General features: G+C 42.5%; 1 protein-coding gene across 1 annotated transcript in view; it reads left to right on the top strand.

Moving 5' to 3' along the window:
* The first annotated feature begins 6,111 nt into the window (after nucleotides 1-6,111).
* GALNT1 (polypeptide N-acetylgalactosaminyltransferase 1) overlaps nucleotides 6,112-22,080 on the top strand; it is a 125,687-nt gene continuing 109,718 nt past the window's right edge. Inside the window, exon 1 of the mRNA XM_033177962.1 lies at nucleotides 6,112-6,235. The gene's annotated coding sequence lies outside the window, so the exon portion shown is untranslated. The remainder of the gene's footprint in view (nucleotides 6,236-22,080) is intronic.

Here is a 22,080-nt window from a genome sequence, read left to right as displayed (position 1 = left end):
TGCCCACCACCATGCCCAGCTAATTTTTTTGTATTTTTTAGTAGAGATGGGGTTTCACCATATTGGCCAGGCTGGTTTTGAACTTCTGACCTCAAGTGATCCACCCACCTCGACCTCTCAAAGTGCTAGGATTACAGGCGTGAGCCACTGCACCCAGCCAAGTTCCCTCAGTTTTCTTCTTGCCTCATAGATCCTGGACCAAGTGCTGGAGAAGTGGGCATCCTGGCAACATCACAGGAACATTTTTTAAAAAAACCCGTAAATGCCTATTCTCTCTAGTCAAAGGATCAGGAAAGGGGCAACCTAGCAAGAGAGAAAACTTTTAGAAAATAATTACCCTATTCCAACCAAACATTGAAGAAAAAATATTTGACCTCACCCTATCCCTGTCCATAGAGGCTGAATAGAGAGCCTAGACTGCCACGTTCACTCTGTTGTAACAAGGCACTCCTCATGACCTCACGCTCTGCTGGGAAGGAGTCAGAGAAGACCGAGTGGCCAAGAGGAGACCCAGGGCTTTCATCCCTGCCCAGTCAACAGAATGGACAGCACTAAAATAAACAAAAAACCATGACCCAGTGATAGGTAACCGCATTAAGTTGAATAAAAAAGCCAATTTCAAAAGGCCACTGTATTAGTCCATTTTCATGCTGCTGATAAAGACACACCTGAGACTGGGAAGAAAAAGAGGTTTAATTGGGCTTACAGTTCCACATGACTGGGGAGGCCTCAGAATCATGACAGGAGGCGAAAGGCACTTCTTACATGGTGGTGGCAAGAGAAAAAAATGAGGAAGATGTAAAAGTGGAAATCCCTGATAAAACCATCAGATCTACTGAGACTTATTTACTACCACAAGAACAGTATGGGGAAACCACCCCCATGATTCAAATTATCTCCCAACGGGTCCCTTCTACAACACATGGGAATTATGGGAGTACAATTCAAGATGAGATTTGGGTGGGGAAACAGAGCCAAACCATATCAGCCACATACTGAATGATTCCATTTATACAACATCCATGAAATGACAAAATTATAGAGACAGGGAACAGATAAGTGGTTGCCAGGGGTTAGAGATAGTGAGGGTGGGGAAGAGGGTGTGGCTATAAAGGAGATCTCTGTGGTGATGAAATATTTCTTGATATATTAGAATGATTTGGGATCCTAATGTCTCAACATGGAGTCACTCCTATCAAGTAGTATTGAGTCCATAGTGAAGTTGTTTACTCCTCAAAGTGCTAAATGTGTGTGTATGTAATGGCTTGAGGTGATAACACCTGCTCTTGCCTGGTACTACCTGAGACCTGAAATGAACTGACAGAAATTGAAAAGTGGCTGAGTTAATGACAGTGGACATATCTGAGAGGATCCTGAAAGCAGCAAGCACCTGGCCTTACCCTAGATGCCTTCAGAGGCTCTGCCCATGAGAACTGTGAGGTCATCTCCCAACTTGGCAACTGTTGCTGCAGGCTCTGCCTGAGAGAAGCAGAAGGGGTGACCCCCCGCAACCCCACCCCTGACTGACATCTGAAAGACTTCTGTACCCACTGGACATGTCTGTCAGTGCGTTGGTCTCCCAAGCCCATCACTGTGGTTCATTACCCACCTTTGATGACTGCCTATGTGTTAAATATTAATTACATAATTGATGGTGTGTGAAGACCTCACAACAAACCATGAATTTGAACATATATAATTGGCTACTGAGTCATTGTGAAACCTCTCCGCTTTGGTCAGAGTTAGCAAACCTAGGCCATAGGAAATTAACATAACAGTTCTGTATCTTGATTCGGGTGGTAGTTACAGGAATCAACTCATGGTAAAATGGCAGAGAGCTACACACACACATTGCACCAATGTCAGTTTCCTGGTTTTGATATTATACTACAGTTATATAAGGTGTAATCATTGGGGGAAACTGCAACTATTAGTCACTGTTACCTGCCCCATCTCCCACAAATGCCTAAAATGTGCTGCTCTGATCACCACAAGGCTTTGATGACATCCTGACTGGGATGCTACCTCCATCTCCCCAGGGCTGCCTTCACCTCGCTGACATGACATGATCACCACCCAATGGATGAATGGACCAAGGTTCCTGCCTGCATCCAATTTGCCTTCTCTTGTTCCTGGGCCTCATGACAGTGAGTGGTCATGACAGTGATGATGTCTGTGGGCAGGGGAGCTATGAGAGGAAGAAGCACATGCATGTTTGTGAGGCTAGAGCCACAAGACAGAGCTGCCAGGCCTCTGTTTGGCAAAAGCAAAAACAAGGAGTAAAAAATCATAAAATAATGGTGCTTATGCATTCTTCACGATTCCAAGTACTTCATATCATTGGACATCTGTGTGGGCTAGTTTGTGTCTGTCCCTCTCTCATCCATTACTCTCTTCTATTCCTTCCCACAAGTGGGTGCTTGACACACAATTCTGTATAACCAACCTCTACTCTTCTCCCTTTCCTGCCTACCATGTGGGTGAGTTGTTCCTAGGCAGTTTACCCTGCTTCAGGCAACCTCCCACATCTCTCCATTAAACCAAATCCACCCTAGATGCCATTCATCTGGTTTCTAGATAGTTGGGAACAAACAACTTGGCCTTATTCATAAACTGAAAGAGTATTAGCATCATTTAGATGACAAACATTTTAAAGGGGGCCTGATAGAAACAATGCCCTGAATTAATAAGTCTACTCCAAGGAGTAGCTCCCCTGGTGTGCTTCCTGGAGCCGGGGGCTGTGGTGAGGGATGTAAGGGCAGACAGGCTACTTCAGGTAGGATTGTTCAATTTCAATGGTCTCCACTAATTACTCTTCTAGGGGTTAATTTCTTCTACGGTAAGATCAAGGAAATCATGAAAAATCCTTAAAAATCCATAAAATCATGAAACAAATCTTGAATCCTACCATTATCCAGCCCAAAGGCAATGTCCCTTACCCCACAGGCATACCACGTGCATTACTGGAGGCAACCAATGAGTCCTGGGGCAGAGCCAGAGAAAAACAAGATTGACACTGGGAAAGAAAGCGTTCTTACTCTGGATTCCCTGCTCTATGCCCTTTCAACTATTCCTTGAAAGGGAATACTGCATTACTGGAGGCAACCAATGAGTCCAGGGCAGAGCCAAAGAAAAACAAGATTAACACTGGGGAAGAAAGCGTTCTTACCCTGGATTCCCTGCTCTATGCCCTTTCAACTATTCCTTCTTGGCAAATCTTGACTTTGTTGTAAAGCATCTAGTTTTTTCCTGCTCTCAAGTATGCTTACCCTTTTCTTCCCCATTTTCTGTTCTGTTAGTACAGTGAAGACACATCTTGGAATGAATAGATGTAGACTTGGATTGTTGAAGGGTAAATGTGCTTGGTTATAAAAGCAGTTGTGAAAAGTGCATTTTATTACATGGTAGAATTATGTGGAAACAGCACACAATTTTTCATTTGTCTTACAGGTAGTTTTCATTGCAAAGAACTTGTTATAAGCAGATTAAAAAGGTACTATTTTCCTGGGCTATTTAATGGTACACAGTTATCTTTTTTTAAAATTGCTTTATTGAGGTAATTGTACATACTATAAAATTCACATTTCAAGTGCACAGTTCAGGTAGTTTTAGTAAATCTACAGTAGTACAACCATTACCACAATACAATTTTAGAACATTTGTATCACTGCAAAGGGATCTCTTGTGCCCCTTTGCAGTCATTCCCCATATCTACCCCCAGGTCTAGACCACTGATTATCTGTATTGATTTGCCTTTTCTAGATATTTTACATAGTCATGTGCCACTTAATGACAGGGGTATGTTTTGGGAAATGCATTGTTAGGCAACTCTGTCATTGTGGGAATATCATAGCGTATACTCACAAACCTAGATGGTATAGCCTGTTGCTCCTAGGCTGTAGACCTGTACAGCATGGGACTGTATTGAATACTGCAGGCAATTGTAACACAATGGTATTTGTGTGTCTAAACATAGAAAAGGTAATGCATTGCACAACATTATGAAGGCTACCTCACTTGGTGATAGTAACTTTTCAGCTGCATATAATCTTATGGGACCACCATTGTACAGGTGACCCATCATTGACCAGGGCACAGCTATAAATGGATCCTACAATACAGGCTCTTTTGCATCTGGCTTCTTCCACTTAAGTATTCCTTTTATTGAATAGTAGTCCACCGTATGGCATATACTGCATTTTATCTATCCACACAGCAGTTTCTGGACATTTGGACTGTTTCTACTTCTTGGCTATCATGAATAACACTGTTATTAATATGTACAAGTTGCTGTAACAATTTATCTTCAATTCTCTCAGGCATACACCTGGGAGTGGAATTGTTGGGTGATAGAATACTATGGGTGTAACTTTTTAAAAAACCTGGAAAACTGTTTTCCAAAGTGGTTGCACCACTTTACATTTCCATAGGCAACGTATGAGGGTTCTGATTTCTCCATCTCTTCACCAACACTGCTATTGTCTGTCTTTTGTACTACAGCCATCGTAGTGGGTGTCAAGAACTTTCTTGTTGTGCTTCTAATTTGCATTTCCCTGTTAACTAATGATGTTGAACATCTTTTTATGTAATTGTTGATCATTTATATATCTTTGGTAAAATGTCTATTCAGTTGTTTTGCCCATTTAAAATTGGATTATGAGTCTTATTCCTGAGTTGTAAGAGTTCTTCATAACATTCTGGCTACAAGTCCTTTATCAGACATGATTTGCAAATCTTTTCTCCCAAGATAGAGTATTTTTTTAATGATGACAACTTTATTCCAAAGTGAAGTTTCCTTGTGGAACAGTAACAGGCTAGTCATGATTGACTTTGTTTCAAAATATTATATAAGTACTTTTAAAATAGTAACTTTTAACTTTTATTTTAGAATACTTGGAAGATGTAGATAAGCAAAAACAGGATAGTAAAATTCCAGAGATAATCTTTAGTTTTTTTTTTTTTTTCGGGACAGTCTTTGGCTATGTGAAGAGACGCAATATAAATTTAAAAGTTTAAAAGTGGGACCACTTAAATATTATATTAAGTAATCTCTTATTGCAGCTCTTGGTTGGCAAGCAATAAGACACAAACCTCTTATTTAAGTAGAGAATTAATTTATTAAAATAATGGTTGGTTATGCCTCGCGTGACTGACAGAGCCAGGGTTTTGTCTTCTATCTCCAGGGCAGGGTACAGCTGGGTATTAGAATTGTACCAAGCAGTGTTTCCCAAGGGGGCACAGTGGGAGGGCCCATCTCCAGGCACTGCGCGGGAGCCACTTCCCCAAACAGTCCCCGTTCTGCAGGGGCCCGGGCGTTGTTGCCCCCGAGACCCGGGTGCCTGGCCCGGTGGTGCGGGTGGTGGGCCTCCGCTCTAGCAGTCCTCCCTCAGTCCCGGGCCTCCTGCATTGTAGTCGCCAGGCGCAGACTCAGCGCGGCTGACAGCGCTCCAGCTCCCGCGCTCGCGGCCGCCTCGGGCAGCCCACCGGGTTGGGGCGGCCCCGCGCTCGGCCCGGGGGCCGATCCGCTGTGAGGGCTCCTCCATCTCCTCCCACCCCGTGACCCGCTTGACGCGCAACGGCCCGAGTCGTCTTTTAACTTGCTGCGGCAGCCTCTTTGTCCCGACCCACGGTCGGGGGCACCTCTCGGCCTGGCCTGGCCCTGCCCGTAGCTGTGTGAGCTGGGCGTGTGAGCTGGGCCTGTGACTGGGCTGGGGGTCGGGGAGGGGCACTGCGCCCGACCCCGGAGTCCCGAGCCCGAGCCCGAGGGCAGCACCGCGGCCCCGCGGTGGGCTCGCCGCAGCGGAGGGGGCGCGCATCCGGGTGAGCGCCGGCGCCCCCGCCTCCCCCGCGCAGCCGCACGGGCCGCCGCCGCCGCGGAGCACGCAGCGCAGGGAGGACCGCGCCCGAGCGGCCTGCGGGGCGCCCCTGCGGCCCGGGCCCGCCGCGCGGAGCAGCCCCAAGTGAGCGGCAGCGGCGGCGGCGGCAGCATGCGGGACAGCCCGGAGTAGCGCGCCGAGCCCGCGAGGCCGGGCGCGGAGGCGGGGGCGGGCGCGGCGGAGGCGGGGCCCGGGCCGGACCCGCCCGCCCGCGGGGGAACCGCCGGCAGTGGCCGAGGAGGCGGCGCGGCGGACGGCGGCCCGAGAGTAGCGCCCGCGCTGCGGCCCGCGGGACCGCGCCGCGACCGCCCGGGCCGGCCCGGAGGAGCGCCTGCCGCCGCCGCCGCACGCCGAGCGAGGTGAGTGTTCGCCCGTGGCCGGGCAGTCCCGGAGCCCCAGCGGCTCGCGCGGGTCGGAGGTGGAGGAGGAGGCCCCGCCGCGGCCGCGTCCCCCGTCCCTTTGTGGCCGGCGCTGCTTGGGGCCGGGGCGCGGGCACGCTTGGCGCGGGTTCGGGTCTGGGACCCCGGGGCCGTTGGACACGCCGCGTCTCTGGCTGGCAGCTTTGGCGAGCAGCGAGTTTCCGTCCTAGTTTGACATTGAGTTAGAACCGTTTTTCTTTAGAAGACGGAAGTTTGTTTTATTGACAAAAATAAAGCTAAATATGGCTTCTGGGTTCGGCCGTGTGGTACTTGGAACCGCGGTGCCAGCCTGACCCTCGCGGCGCCACGGGGGAGGGGAGGACACGCCGGCAGCGGGGGAGGGGGCTTCCCGGCCCGCTGCCCCGGAGGAGGACCCGGCCCTGAATTACCAAATGTTTGGGGTTGGGAAGTAGCGGACTTTAGGTCATGTGGCAGCTTTTCCTGAATGAATGAATGAATGAGATGTCATTTACTCACCCATTATCAATACAATGACCATTTAAACATTTACCAGTAATTGGGATGATCTGCGTTGTCATTGCTTCTCTCTGGTCAGCCTTGCTAGATGAGGTTCCCTTACCCCCAGATTTGTGACCTTGTCCTCTTTCTCAAAGCCACTAAGCTAACCAACCCGTCAACCAAACTCACTTGGCATTTTTTTTGGTCGAGTGGGCAATAGGTAAAGTAGCCTTTGTGAACTGTTACTGGAGGGCAGAGAATGTCACTTTGATCAATTTTATGTTTAATACATTGCTTTATAATAATTCATGTCAAGAACGCTGAGAGTTAGGAGGTCTTGGCATTTCACAGATGAAGTAGTGAAGGCCCTAAGAAGTTGCAACTTTTCAGGTCACAAGCTGAGCAGCAGAGTTGGGGTCAAACCTAGACCTTGTTAGTCCAGTCCTCTTTACATCACATCTGTGTCCAGACCTGGACTGTCCAGCGTAGGAGCTACTATCCACATGTGACTATTAAAATTAAATTTTAAAAATTCAGCTTCTCAGTCACACTAGCCACATTTCAAGTGTTCCATAGTTTAATGTGGTTCTCTGCTACAATTGAACAGCCCTGGTCTAAATGATACATCCATTTGTTCTGTCAGTAAATATTTACTGAATGCGATCTGTCTATGAGGCACAATTTTAAGTTCTGGGTACATGGTGAATAAGGGAGACACAATGTCCTTGCCCTAATGGAATTTATTTACATTTTATATGATCCTTTGAGGATATTTCTTTCCATGGTCCTCTGAGTCCTGCTATTCCAAGTGTGGATGGTGTACCAGGCAGCATCCCTGTCACCTCAGACTCAAGTAATGCAGAATGTGAAGCCCCACTCCACATCAACTGAATCAGTATCTGCTTTACCAGGGTTTCACGTTATTTGTATGCACTTTGAAACCTGAGAAGCCTTTATGCAGTGTGCTGGTGATAACTGGGTTTAATGACTGTTCTGCTGGCTTGTTTGGTGCCTCTTAAGCAGCAGACTGCAAAACTTTTGGGAGCACTCACCATTTATGCAAATACTTGTTAAATGCCTGGCTTTCTCATTAGAGTTTAAGCTTTATGAGAGCAGAGATTGTGGCTTCCTTTTCCAGCCTTGTGTCCCTGGAGACTTTATAGTGCCTGGTAAGCAATCAGCACTTGGTATAAATGCTTGTTGGATAAACGAATGAGTGTGCTAGTAAACTTAAGCGTGGTTGTTAGCTGGGTGTGGTGGCATGCATCTGTAGTCCTAGCTATTCCAGAGTGACAGAGCGAGACCCTGTCTCAAAAAAAACTGAAAACGCAACAACAACAAAACTGGTTGTTAATCCCAAGCAGTTATAGGCAAGGTGATTCTCATGGCGTCAGGTGAGAGAGCATGGGACCAGAGTCAAAATGAAGATAGATCTGTTTGTAACTTTTCAGTGGAATGCTCCAGCTACTCTGACTGGAGTTTTGCTCCTGGCTCACTTGCATGCCCTATCCCTCTTTTTAATAATATAATAATAATTTTGAATCTGAATCATAAATTAGTGTTTCATATAGTTTTTTAAAAATTTTGTAGTTTTCTAGTTAGCTAAGTTCCAGACATTATTTGGATTTCACCAGTTTTTCCATTAATATCTTCTTTCTGTTCCAGAATCCAAACCAGTGTACTACTTTGTATTTAGACAGCACGTTTCTTTAATATTTGGTTTGTGACAGTTTCTATCTTGTCTGGTTTTCCATGACGTTGGTAGTTTTGAGGAATCCTGTCCTGGCTTTCTTTGATGGACAGCTTTCCATACTCAGTCTCATGAAAGGCCACAATCAGGTTGGCCCTGTTTTTGCTTTTACTTATTTATTTCTGTAATACATACATCTGTCATGCTTACGTAACATACAACTTGGCTGCTTTGTTTTCAGTAACAGATTTCTTGGATACAGTTCCTAATTGGTTGAGATTCAGAAGAGTGTTATACCAATGCAGTTATATACCAAGTTTTATTTTTTGATGGGTTAAGAGCTGGGCTGGGGTAGAGGAGGAAGGAAAGAGGAGAGATCAGTTAAAAGAGGCAGTTAGGCAAAGAGGGACCAAGGCAAAGGAAGTGACAGAGAATGGAGGAAGAGGAGTACGGCAACTTCGTAGAAGAGAGTTAGGAGTGAATACTTACTGTTTGTTCATTTATTCAATTAATATTTATTGACTCAGTGGTCCCCAATCTCTCTGGCACCAGGAACCAGTTTCGTGGAAGACAGTTTTTCCATGGACCAGGTTGGGGCCAGGGCAATGGTTTCAGGATGAAACTGTTCCACTTCAGATCATCAGGCATTATATTCTCATAAGGCTTGTGCAACCTAGATCCCTCATATGTACAATTCACAGTTGTGGTTGCACTATGAGAATTTAATGCCGCTGGTGATCTGACAGGAAGGAGGGGGAGCTCAGGCAGTAATGCTCACTCACCCACTGCTCACCTCCTGCTGTGTGGCCAGGTTGCTAACAGGCCACAGACTGGTACTGATTCACGGCCTGGGGGTTGGAGACCCCTGTATGGAGCTATTAATGTGTGCCGCACCCAGTGCTGTAGTCTCAAGATAACTGAGGGATGGACAGCATTAAATAAACATGCAAATAAGTACATAAATACAATTCATGATTAGTGCTACACAGAAGTAAAGGATGCTGGAGAGATTGTAGGTAGGGGGTCCAGGTTGGCTGGGTTGGGGAGGAGGGCTTCTCTGGGTATGTAACATTTAAACTCCTGCACCTGACTTTTGGGGACCCTTCAGAATTACCCTCCACATTTCTTATCCCATTTTTATATTGTTTCACAACCCCCGACACATGCCTCTTTCTTCATAGGCACTTTGCTTATTTCTGGTTCTGTACCTTTTTATGTGATTTCTTCTCCTTCCCAAGATGTCCCCTTCTCCACCTCCACTTGTGGAAGTGCTACCTGTTTTTCACAGATTTGCCCAAGGCCTTTCTCCTTGATGAAGTTATTCACTGTTGTTTTATGCCTCTTGAGTGTATGGTGTTTAAGGGCAGGGATAACCGTTTACATTTATATCTATGTGTCCTCATTTAGTTCTCAATTACCTGGTTGCTCCCAGTGGTATCATTTTGTAAAGCTATAGTACAGTTTTCAGACCCATGATAGTGACATTGAAACAGTCAAGATACAGAAAATTTCCATGGTCACAAGATTTCCTTATGTTTTTTTGTAGCCACACCTACTACCCTTCTACCTCCACCCCCTCCTTAAACTCTGACAATTACTAATCTGTTCATTTCTGTAATTTTGCCATTTTAAGAATGTTTTGTAAATGGAGTGTCTTTTGGAATTGGCTTTATTCAGGCAGCATAATTCCCTGGAGATTAATCCAGGTTGTTGCATGTATCAGTAATTACTCCTTTTTCATAGCTAAGTAGTATTCCATGGTATGAATGTACTTTTATGGATCTTTTAACCATTTACCTGTTGAACATCTGGTTGTTTCTAGTTTTTGGCTATTGTGAATAAAGCTGCTGTAAGCTTTTGTATATGGGTTTTTGTATGAACAGAGTCTTTATTTCTCTGGGATATATGCCCAGAAGTACAGTTACTGGGTTGTGTGATAATTGCATGTTTAGTTTTTTAAAAAACTGGTGAGCTGTTTTGTAATATTTAGCCATTCTGATAGGTGTGTAGGGATATCTCGTTGTGATTTTAAAGTGCATTTCCTTGAAGGCTAATGATGTTGAACACTTTTCATGTGCTTATTTGTCATCTGTATGTTTTCTTCATGGAACTACCTTTTGTTCATTTTCCAATGGGATTGTTTGTCCTTTTTACTATTAACTTTTGAGACTTCTTAATATATTCTAAATACTGGTCCTTTGTTGGGTATGTGGTTTGTCTGTAGCTTGTCTTTTCATCCCCTTGATAGGGTCTTTTGCAGAGCAAAAGTTTTAGATTTGTTAAAGTCCAGTTTCTCAGTTTATTTGTTTATGGATCATCCTTTTTGTTGTCAAATCTAGGAACTCTTTGCCTAGCCCTAGATCCTGAAGATTTTTTTCTTGTGCTTTTTTTCCCTAATAGTTTTGTGGTTTTACATGATCCAGTTTGTGAAGCTGAAATTTAGGTCAAAATTGTGTGTGTGTTTATACATGTGTCTATGGATGTCCAGTTACTTCAGCACCATTCCTTGAAAAGGCTGTCATTCCTTCATTGAATTGCCTTTGTATCTTTGTCAAAACGCAGTTGGAGCTGGGAGTGGTGGGCATGGGCCTGTAGTCTCATCTACTGGGAGGCTGAGGTGGGAGGATCACTTGAGTCCAGGAGTTTGAGGTTGCAGTGAGCTGTGATTGTGCCACTGCATGCCATCCTGGATGACGGAGGGAGACCCTGTCTCTAAAAAAAAGAAAAAAACTCAGTTGGGCATATTTGTATCAGTCTGTAACCCATTTGTATGGGTTCTGTAATCCTGTTCCATTGATCTATGTCTCTGTCCCTCTGCCAACATCACACAGTTTTGGTTACTGTAGCTCTATGATAAATCTTTAAATAGGGTAGACTGATTCCTCCTACACTTTTTTTCCCCAGTTATTTTAGCTGTTCTAGTTCCTTTGCTTTTCCGTGTAAATTGTAGAATAATCTCATTTATATCTACAAAAGAAAAGTCTTTCTGGGCTTTTGATAGAAATTGCAGTAGACCTGTATCAGTATGGAGAAGATCAACATCTTTACTATGTATGTTGCATTTTTCCATCTGTGAACACAGGTTTTCTCTCCATTTATTTAGATCCTTGATTTCTTTCATCAGCATTGTGTAGTTTTATCATGCGATTCCTGTACATATGTTTTGTTAGTTTTTATTGGATTTGTTTTGTTACATTTATATGTAAATATTTCTTTTTATATTTTAGTAATTGTAACGGTATTTTTAATTTTGATGTCCATGTACTCATTGCCAGTATATAGAAATATAATTAACTTTCATATGTTGATTTTGTATTCTACGATCTTGCTGAACCTACTTATTAGTTCTAGGAGTTCTTCTGGAGATTCCTTGGGATTTTCAATGCAGACTACCATGTTACCTGCAAAGAGGGACGATTTTATTCTTTTCCTTTTTAATCTGCATACTTTTTCTTGCCTTTTCTTGCTATATTGCATTGGCTGAAATATCAGCACTATGATGAATAAGAAGGGTGAGAAAGGACAGTCTTTCTGATGTTGGGGGAGAACATTCCTTCAGTCCTTAACTATGAGTATAATGTTAACTATAGAATTTTCATGGATGCTGTTTATCAAGTTAGGGAAGTTCCTCTTTATTCCTATCTTCCTGAGAGTTTTTATTATGAGTGAGCGTTGAATTTTGTCGTGTTTTTGTTCATCAGTTGATCTGATCATGTGATTTTTCTTCTTTAACCTGGACATGGTGCGTTGTGTTGATTTATTTTTTAAATATTGAGCCAGCCTTACATCCATGGCATGAAACTTGGTCACAGTATAACACTTTTTGTATATATGTTGCTGAGTTCCATTTATTAATATTTTGTTATGGAATTTTGCACTTAGATTCTTGGGGGCATTTAGCAATGTTTCCCTCTCAGCACTGTTTTCTCTGTGTTCCACAAGCTTTGGTTTGTTTTATTTTTATTTTCATTGAATTCAATGTCTTTTTTAAATTCCGCTTTGAGCCATGGTATGTTGAAGTGGGCTGTTTAGATTCAAAGTATTAGGAAATTCTCCTTTCATCCCGTTTTCGGTTTCTAGTTTGATTCCATTTTGGTTGGAGAGCGTACTCTGTGATTTCAGTTCTTTTAAATTTATTGAGGTTTGTTTTACAGCCTAGAGTATGGTCTGTCTGTGGGTCCCTGAATGAAATGTGCTTTCTGCTCTTACATCCTGTTGATTGATGATGCTGTTGAATTCTGTGTCTTTGTTTTTGTCAAGGCATTCTATCAACTGTGGAGAGAGAAGTCCAGTTATTTTCTTTGGGTATGGGATTCTGTGTTGATAGTTCTTTCAGCCCTTGAAAAATTATACCACTTTCTTTTGGCTTCCATGGTTTATCAGGAGAAATCCACTGTCATTCTAACAATTTTTCCTCTGTAGAAAGGAATCGTTTTTCTCTTACTGTTCTCAGGATTTTTTCTTCGTCTTTAGTTTTCAGAAGTTTCATGATGATACATTTTGTTGTGGATTCCTTTGGGTTTATACTGCTTGGGGTTCACTCAGATTCCTGAATCTATAAGTTTATGTTACTTGCCAAATTTAGGAAGTTTTCACCATTTTTTTTTTGAATACTTTTTCAGCCTGCTCTCTTTCTCCTCTTCTTTCAAGACTCTGATGTCTGGAATGTTCAGTCTTTTGTTAGGATTGCACATGTTTTTGAGGCTGTGTCAATTTTTCTTTAGTCCATTTCTCTCTTACTCATATTGGGCTCTTGTCTTCCAGTTCCTTTCCTGTGTCCTTCCCTCCCTTTCTGCTGCTGAGTCTTTTTATTTTCGTATTTTTCAGCTCTAACATTTGCTTTAGGTTTTTCTTTATATCGTGTATTTCTTTGTTGAGGCTTTTTGTTTATTCTTAATTTGTTTCAAGCATGCTTGTAATTATTGAAGCATGTCTATCACAGCTGCTTTAAAATTGTTGTCAGATAATTCTAACATCTCTCATCTTGGTGTTGCTATCACCTGATCTCCTTTCATTCAGTTTGAGTTCATCCTGGCTCTTGGTATGATGAGGGATTTTTAAATTAAAACCTGGATGTTTTTATATTATACTGTGAGATTCTGGATCTTACTTAAGCCTTCTGTTTTAGCTCACTTTGTTTTGATACCACCCTGGCAGGGGAAGGTTGGCGGGGAGGGCATGTGGCACTGTCTAGTGATCACTAGGAAAAATTAGAAGTACGGGCTCCCCATTTAGTCTTTCTTGACCCAAGAGGTATGGTATCTTGTTTCCACCAGGTGGGAGTAGAGGTCCAGGATGTCTTGGGGAGAGGGTGTGTGTGGAAGGATACCTTATTACCAGCTGATGTAAATGAAAGCTTGGGCCACCTACTTGGCCTTCTCAACACCACCCTGGTGTGTGGGAAGTGGATGCCTTATTATAACCCGTTAAGTATGTGAAGTCTAGGCTACCCACCTGACCTTTGTTGGCATGGGTCAGGGTAAGGCCACAGTTTTTTTCTGTGATGTTTGTCTGGAGTAGAGTGGTTTTTTTCCTATCAGTTTTCTGTCTCAGTAGGATGTCCCTTTCTTGGTCTTTCGACTTTTTTTCCCTTCTGCTCCTGTTAATATTTCCAGGTTTCAGGTTGCTGGCATTTTCAACTCCAGAAAGCTGGGATGTATGAGGCAAAAATAAGTCTCAGGGAACTCACCATTTTATTGTTCCTTGCATCCTGAGGTCCCTAGCCAGTCTGTCTTCTTCTCTCCACAGTTAAGAATCTTCTCATGTTTGTTTTATATGTAATATTCAGAGTTTTCAGTTGTACTTAGTGGGAGGAATAGGGAAAATACATCTGCTTCATCTTCCTGAAATTGAATTCCCTGAAGGATCAGTTTGTAACATTTCTTCTTTTCATGGGCTGATGTTTTCCTAATATATGTAAACCATGAATTGCAAGAAAAATGAAATTAAAAACCACAATATTTAATTTCCATTTCAGAAATTACTGGATTCAGTAGATGTAACATTTATTATCTGTCAAACTGCTATCAAAGTTTCTAAACTCACCCTCTCACCCTGTCTCCTTACCTTCTCATGGACTAGGTGAGTGCCTGTTTGCCATCTAGGAACTAGACTTTGACTAGCACTGCCCGGAGTGTTACTGCTTGATTCTTTTTAAAATGATAAACTAGTGATTAGCCATTCAGTTGAACTTCTCTGCTGTTTTCCGTGGATTTTTGTAGGGACACCTTCAGTGTGAAGCCTGTTTTAGTCCTTAATGTGAAGGTGTGTTTGGGATTGTTTTGAGGGCAGATGTAGCAGCGGTGATGAGAGTTGAGAGTGCATCTCTGATTTCAGGTGATCCATTTGTTCTTCAGTGTTTAGAATTCTTACAAACTTTTACAAATTATACATTCTTATAAATTCTTATAAGAATCCTTTAAATCCTTTGTTGTAATTTATGACTTCTAATGTTAGAGAACATATGATTGGTTTTGATTCTGTAAAGATGTCTAAGTATTGGCTTCCAGTATGTTAATCTTTTGAATGACAGCGTTGAGTATAGGACAAACTTCTGTGGGAACCAGGAGATGATTTGAAGACAGTTTTTTAGGTTTAAGCATCATGGAAGTTATGACTTCTCATTGAAAAAATAATATTTTAAAAGTATCAGTTCATTTGTAGAAAGGAGTAGAATTTGCATTGCATTGGTAGAGACACATACTAAGTTACTGGATTGTCCTTTGGAAACTGCACATTACGTTTTATAATTTATTGTTTTCTTTCAGCTCAAAGGGTAGGATAAAATTTCTGGGAATATTGAAACTCTCATTTGTCCATCCCTAAGAATTAGTGAGTTATCAGTAAACACTTTACTAACATTTATAAATCCCCGTGCATGGCAGGGACTTTGAAAAAGGTAGGAAGGTGGCACTGTCATAGTGGAGAGGCCTGATGCTTTGGAGATTGAAGTCCATATTCTGTTCGTATTAGTTTTAATTATTTTTAATTCGTTTTAATTATTTTAAGTGTTTCCATGCAAAGGAAACACTATCTGAAGTAATAGAACTGATATAGGGAGAGTAGCCGTGAGAGTTTCAACTTTTACTTAGACTGGGGGCAAAAGATGACTAAAACAGCTCTGCCACTGGGGACAGGAAATAAGGGTAACATGTTCTCTGATCTGAAACCTGTGAGGGGATTGAGAAAGTGGAGGGAAGAAAAGGGTGGTTAATTTAGACTGAGAGTCTTTGAACAGGGCTGGAAATCCTTTGATGAGCAACCTCTGGGGCATTTCAGTGCATGAGATGTATACATACTCCTGGAGAGAAAGGACCTTTGTGGCAGGAGCTTTTCACTCAAAATGCTTTGAGGAGGGGATGCAACACTGGCAGCTTATCAGCTGGTCTTTGTGCTGTGGTCCTGCCCTATGCAGTGGTAATAGTTAGTTGGTTCAGACAGATGTGAATGTAGGCTGTTGATAATTGGAGATGGGGAAGCAAAACACAAATGAATCACAACTTAGAATAGCTCTGGCCATATACCAAGCACAGTTCTAAGTGCTGTACTTGTATTAATTTATTTGCCGTTTATAACAAAATTAAATGGCACTGAGAAAATAAGTGGTAAAGCTGAACAGGTAAACCTGTCCCCATGTCTGTGCATTTAATGTGGCAGTCTGGCTCCAGAGATTATGGTCTTAACTGTCTAACTAGACTACCTTGCTCTGATAGTTTGGGCAAGATTGAAAGGGGCTTTGAATACCAACAAAAAGAGTATGGATGTTCTTTGGAATGCAGGAGGGAGCTGTTGAAGGATTTTGATGAGGGCATTTATTGACATAATCAGAATTAAGCTTTAACATACATGTAGGTGAGTGATTGCTATTTCAAAAGACTAGAGGTAGGAAATGAGGCTAATGCACTAGTTCACATGACTTTGTATGCAGGAGCATACAGGTGCATTTTTAGATATGGAATCAGATGGTCTCATCAATGGGTAAAGGAAAAATAAGTCAGTCACTTGATTTGTAAGAGGTGTCACCATTAACAGCAATGGAAAAAAACAGAGTTTGAGAATAGTTAATGAGTGTGTTTTGGGACATGTCCATTTGCAGGTGTCAGAGAAGGATTCCAGTTGGAACTGTCCTGTAGGCATCATAGTTGGAGCACTGCCTCTTGCTGGGAGAGGTCAGATCTGGGGGTACAGATGAGCATCATCAGCATTGAAATGATGAAAACAGGGAGTGGTAGAAAGGGGTGAGTAATAAACCTGAGGGGATACTTACAGTTATGGGCCCAGAGGAGGAAAGTGACTTTTACATCCTCATTGGGCAAATATTTATTGAGTATCTGTTTGTGCCAGGCACCGTGACTACAATGGGAAATAAACAGACATGGATCCTGTCTTTGTTGATCATACAGTTTAAAGAGGAAGATAAAAATAGAGACAATTAAGTAAACAATGGGAGAAATGACATTTCAGCTGAGACCCAGAGGTCTAAAAGATTTTAATAATACAAAGAGTATGGGCAAGAGGATTCTGGTAAAAAAGAATGCTATGCACAGAGACTGTGTAGCAAAGAGGACTCATTCTGTTTAAGGAACTGAAGTACCAGTGTGGCTGAAGGGCCATTGGTGCAAGGGATGGGGGGGTGAGATGAAGGTGGGAAAATTGGCATGGAGTAGCTGATGCAAGACTTCATTCTCAGTGCTGTGGAAAGGTTTTGAGTAAGAGAAAGCTCTGCTTCTGATTTTAAGCAGATCACCCCTGCTGCAGTGTGGAGAACGGATTTGGGTGAGAGGGTGGAATGGGTAAAGGGGAGGCATGGAGATCAGTTGGGAAGCTCTTGCAGGAGACCTGGACTGGGTGGTGGTAGTGGATATGTCTGAGGCTGGGGATCAGGCTCTGGTGTTTCTCTCGGCAAGCTCCTCTGGCTTTCACCTTAGTACCTCTGTTTTTCTTTATCATCGTATGTATCACGTTACCCCTCTCTGTTTATCACTGTCCCTTTTAGACTGTGAATCCCTTAGGTAGGGATAGGGACCTTCTCTTACTGGTCTGCCTACCACCTAAAAAGTGATCAGTAAATGTTGAATAAATCAATGTACTTGTCTTCTTACTGAGGTCGTTTTCCTGTTGCCGTTGTTGTTTTTCCTTGAGAGGGGTTGCAAGACGTGGGAGGCTGTGGGCAGGGTTCCCCGGGAGAAGGAGCATGCTGCATGTCTGGGACCTGTGAGGAGGAAGCGCTGAAGAAATCTCTGTGGCATGCAGAGGTGTTTTCAGGTGTTGAACCACAGGGAAGTCTACGTGATTTGCTCATTAGGATTAGAGAGGGCAGAGTTGGGAAAGCCAGTAAAGGAGGACCTAGAAAGAAGACAGTTGCTGGTGCCCAGTGCTGCTGAACAGGCAGGAAGGTGAAAAGATTCTTTCCCTGCTCTCTGTAGTTTCTGCAGAGGGGGAAGAACAGAAATCTATTACCAGGGGATAGGAGTGACAGCAAATGTAGACCATTCCTTGAGAAAGTATTTGGGAGAGGAGAAAGGAGGAGATTGTAGCTTGCATTTGGGCATTTGGGGTAGTTGAGGCAAATGGTTTTTAGGATAGGAAGGAGCAGAACCTATTATTTGTAGGTAGTAGGTTATGTTGAGTCAGGGTAGTAAGGTGTATGAGAGTCACTGAGGGGTGACTGGGCACAAGGAAAGTCAACTGTGGTGACTGGAGATGGCAAGCACCCCATTGCAAGAGGGCAGCTAATCAGCTACTAGGATTTTGCTCTTTGGGTATGCTCACTCAGTGGTGGCAGATGATTTTTTTTTTTTTTTTAAACCAGAGAAGCTAGAATACAAGTCTTTTTTTTTTTTGAGATGGAATCTTGCTCTGTCACCCAGGCTGGAGTGCAGTGGCACGATCTTGGCTCACTACAACCTCTGCCTCCCAGGTTCAAGAGATTTTCCTGTCTCAGTCTCCCGAGTAGCTGGAACTGAAGGCACGCGCATCACATCTGGCTAATTTTTATAGTTTTAGTAGAGACGGGGCTTTTGTCATGTTGGTCAGGCTGGTCTTGAACTCCTGACCTTAGGTGATGTACCTGCCTCGGCCTCCCAAAGTGTTGGGATTACAGGAGTGAGTCACCACGCCCAGCCTATAATACAAATCTTGATTTTTCAAGTGTAATGTCCTGATTTTTAAATGTTGGCAATTAAATCAGTTTTTCAATCTTTTTTGGGCAAGGGGGCAGGAGTAGGGGACAAAACCTTCGTCTCTGGCATAACTTTGCCTGAAAGTTACCTTGGGAGAAAGGGCTGATGGCATTGGTTGGTGAATGTAAAAGAGAAGAGGAGTTATTTGTGAAGCAAGGCTTCCAAGGCTTTGTAAAGAAATGTAATTAAGTGTACAAGTAAAGAGTATTATCCTTAAAAAGGAGAAAAAACTCAGAGGAACAAGGGAATGTGACGTAAAAGTGAAGTGGAAGGAACTCCGGTCTGATGAGGTGGGATTTCTCTGTAGAGAGGCAAGGATTATGTTGGCTGCTCTGTGGGGGTGTGCACAAGGGAAAGTAAAGGGCGAGAGAGGGCTTCCAGGAGAGGAGCTGTAAAGAATAGTAGGCTTGGTCTGGCTAGTTAGTGTAGGTTTACGGGGACTCCGCCAGTGTTTCAGAACTTTCTAATGTCACTATCCTAGAAATTGAAGCAGAAAAAGTGAAGAGTAGAACTTACTGAGGGTTAGAGATTGTATGTAAGGCTGAAAGGTCCAATGAAGTGAGGGATTTTTTGTGTGTCAAAGAGTACGTAATTACAGAGGTAATATGACTTCTGTGTTGGAAGCTGAGCACATGAAACTAGAAGGCTGATTAAGTATACTAGGAGGCAACTTCCTGCAGACGGAGAAGAACGAGTTTGGCAGGGGTGAGGGAACCTAAACTCCAGTGGTCAGGAGACCATGGTGGCGGTGTATTTTATGTCTGGGTTTGGTTTTGGCCGAAGAGTAGTTTATGGTATAAACAGGCAGGTTGGTGTTGAGACTCGAGATGGACAAATCAGGATTGAGGCCACTGGGGACTATAAGCTTGGGTGTTGCTGCTAACAGAGGTTTGAGGTGAGCTTTGGAAATGGGGAGGAAGATGGTAAATCTAGTGTTGAAATCAACTCATTAGGGGAGGCTAGATGGTGCCTTAAAGATCAGTGTCAGTATGAGGATAAATTTTTTGGGGTGGGGCCTAAATGAAGAGGCAGATTCTGACAAATACACAATTCAAATTCTGTTGTTACAATATGATTTTTCAATAGCATGGAAAATATGTAAAATACTCTTAATATGTAACAAAAAAGTAACATATTTAATAATAATACAATTTACATAATGAAATGATATATGAAAAGATTTTGCTTAGAGGAAAGAGAGGTGGAGTCTGCCTGGAACACATACACAGAGAAGCTATCCCTGACCTGGTTTGTTCTGATTTACTAGCAACTCCCAGACTTGTGGGAGGTAACGGTGGCTGATCCAATCATACCATCACTTGGGAGCCTAAAAGTACTTGCAGTACCAACTTTTTGAGGGATGACTGACTTGAAGAAGGTCTTCAGATTTCCCTTAAACTTTTAACAGTGGACGAATATTGATTTGTTTAGTAACTAGATCATAAACGTGTGGCAACAAGGTGCTGCATGTCCACTCTCCGCCCTCCAAACAAAACTAAACAGAAACATTGTGAATTTAGGGATGCTCTTTTCTCTTACCTAGTGTTAACATGTTTTTGCATAAAAATACTATTGGCAGAATGGGACAATAAGATAATTTTTTTTGCATTATTAAATAATGGCAGTTTTTTTCTTGAGAGAAAAAATAACATGTTTACATAGTAAAATGTCCTGACAGTACCAAAAAGTATACAGTGAAAACTAATTGTTCTATTCTAGTAATTTTTTCTTAACGTTGTAAATGGAAGTCATAAATATTTCTGGGCCAGATGAGAGTTGCCTCAAAATTCTTTTCTGAATTAGAATATTATGAAAAGATATGATAACTAAGGTAGATGGGAAAGAAATTACCAGTTGGGTGTGACTTGCTGGTAGGCATTTTTAAAAAGTTAAATTTGGGATGCATTTGAGAAATGGAAGGAGGTAGGGAATGTGTATTTGGGAGAGAGGGTGCTGTGAAGACTAAGGATAACAGCAGAGAGTTTGGAGAGAATTTAGGATACTGATTTTAAATATAGAGATTAGGGTAGATTATGTTGGAGAAGAAAAAAGCACAGAGTCTTTCACAGTCAGTGGGAGTTTATCTGAGCCCTGAACTAGAAAAACTATTTTCCCCGGAGACCCCAAATGGGAGCTCTAACTGTAGCTTGATTCAGATTGGGTCAGAAAGGTGGAAATAGGTAGACAAGTCAAAGTAGACAGGGATCTAGGAGACTATGGTAGTAATAATGTCATTCCTGGAAAAAAAATTGTTGAAGGCTTTAAACCTGAAGCAAGCCAGCTGGGTAACTTTTATACTCTTCTCTCACTTCTGAATGTTCTTTGCCTTCAAATGCTATTGAACTGTAATAGAGTTTCATTATGAACTTGAACCTTATGTATGCTAAAAAAGTGTGTTGAACTAGAGAGGTGGGAGTTAGGGGGAAGGGTATAGAGACTTGGTTCTTTGTAAAAGGTTTCCACCCCTGTGTACTTGTAGATACCTGAGAGTGAGTGTTCTTTTTATTTTTTTTTAATCATCACAGAACTGTTTGAAAGGGATTTATAGTATTTACAAGAACCTCCAGGAATCTCTTTGGCATCCATTAGTGGGAGGGTAGTCATATGGAATTACATTCTCACTGGGATTATACAAGGACAGGTAATTTTCCAGCAGGAAATTAGGACGGGGGGAGTGATGGATGCTAAGCAGCCAAAATGAAATACTTCCTCCAGACCCCTTGTCAACATTAAATAATTTTATGACTCTTTACATTCTAGTAGTTTACTTATATGAGACAAATAATGACAGTTTATTTAGTGCTTTTCTCAGTAGAATTTATATTGTGTCTGATATTGGCCCTTTACCTGCTGCTCCTTTAATTATCTCAACAGTCTTGTAATACAGGCAACTTGTATGAACTGACCTGGTAGTAGGTGTCAGAGTCAGGGTGCAAACTCAAGCAATCTGGGCTGCCTTGCTTGTATGTGGTTTAAAACATAATCGTGAATTAGTTAATACTTTTAAATGAATTTGGATTCACTGGTTGTTAGCATAACTGTACTTTTAAAATAATAGTCAAATTCATGTAATAAAACAGTTTACATCTTTTAAGTCACAACTTAAGTTCATCTTTTCAACATATATATGTAAACGCCTTGAAATTAGGTGTTAAATGCAGTGATTCTTTATGCTGGGGACATTCTGAGACTTCACTTCTAGCTTTTTTGAACTATACAATACATGATTGTTAACTGTAGTCACCTGACTATACTATCGTACACTAGATTTTCATCTAACTCCCCTCCGCTCCCATCCCCTCCCCTCCCTTCTCTTCTCTTTCAACAGTCTTGCTCTGCTGCCCAGGCTGGAGTGCAGTGGCGTGACCTTGGTTCACTGCAGCCTCCGGATTCAAGCAATTCTCCTGCCTCAGCCTCCCGAGTAGCTGGGATTACAGTGCCCACCGCCACCCCTG

This window comes from Trachypithecus francoisi, unplaced genomic scaffold (genome assembly GCF_009764315.1).
Source record: "Trachypithecus francoisi isolate TF-2019V2 unplaced genomic scaffold, Tfra_2.0 Lachesis_group19, whole genome shotgun sequence".
Taxonomy (NCBI): Eukaryota; Metazoa; Chordata; class Mammalia; order Primates; family Cercopithecidae; genus Trachypithecus; species Trachypithecus francoisi.
The sequence above is the reverse complement of the archived record's forward strand: the minus strand, read 5'-3'. Positions and strand labels throughout refer to the sequence as shown.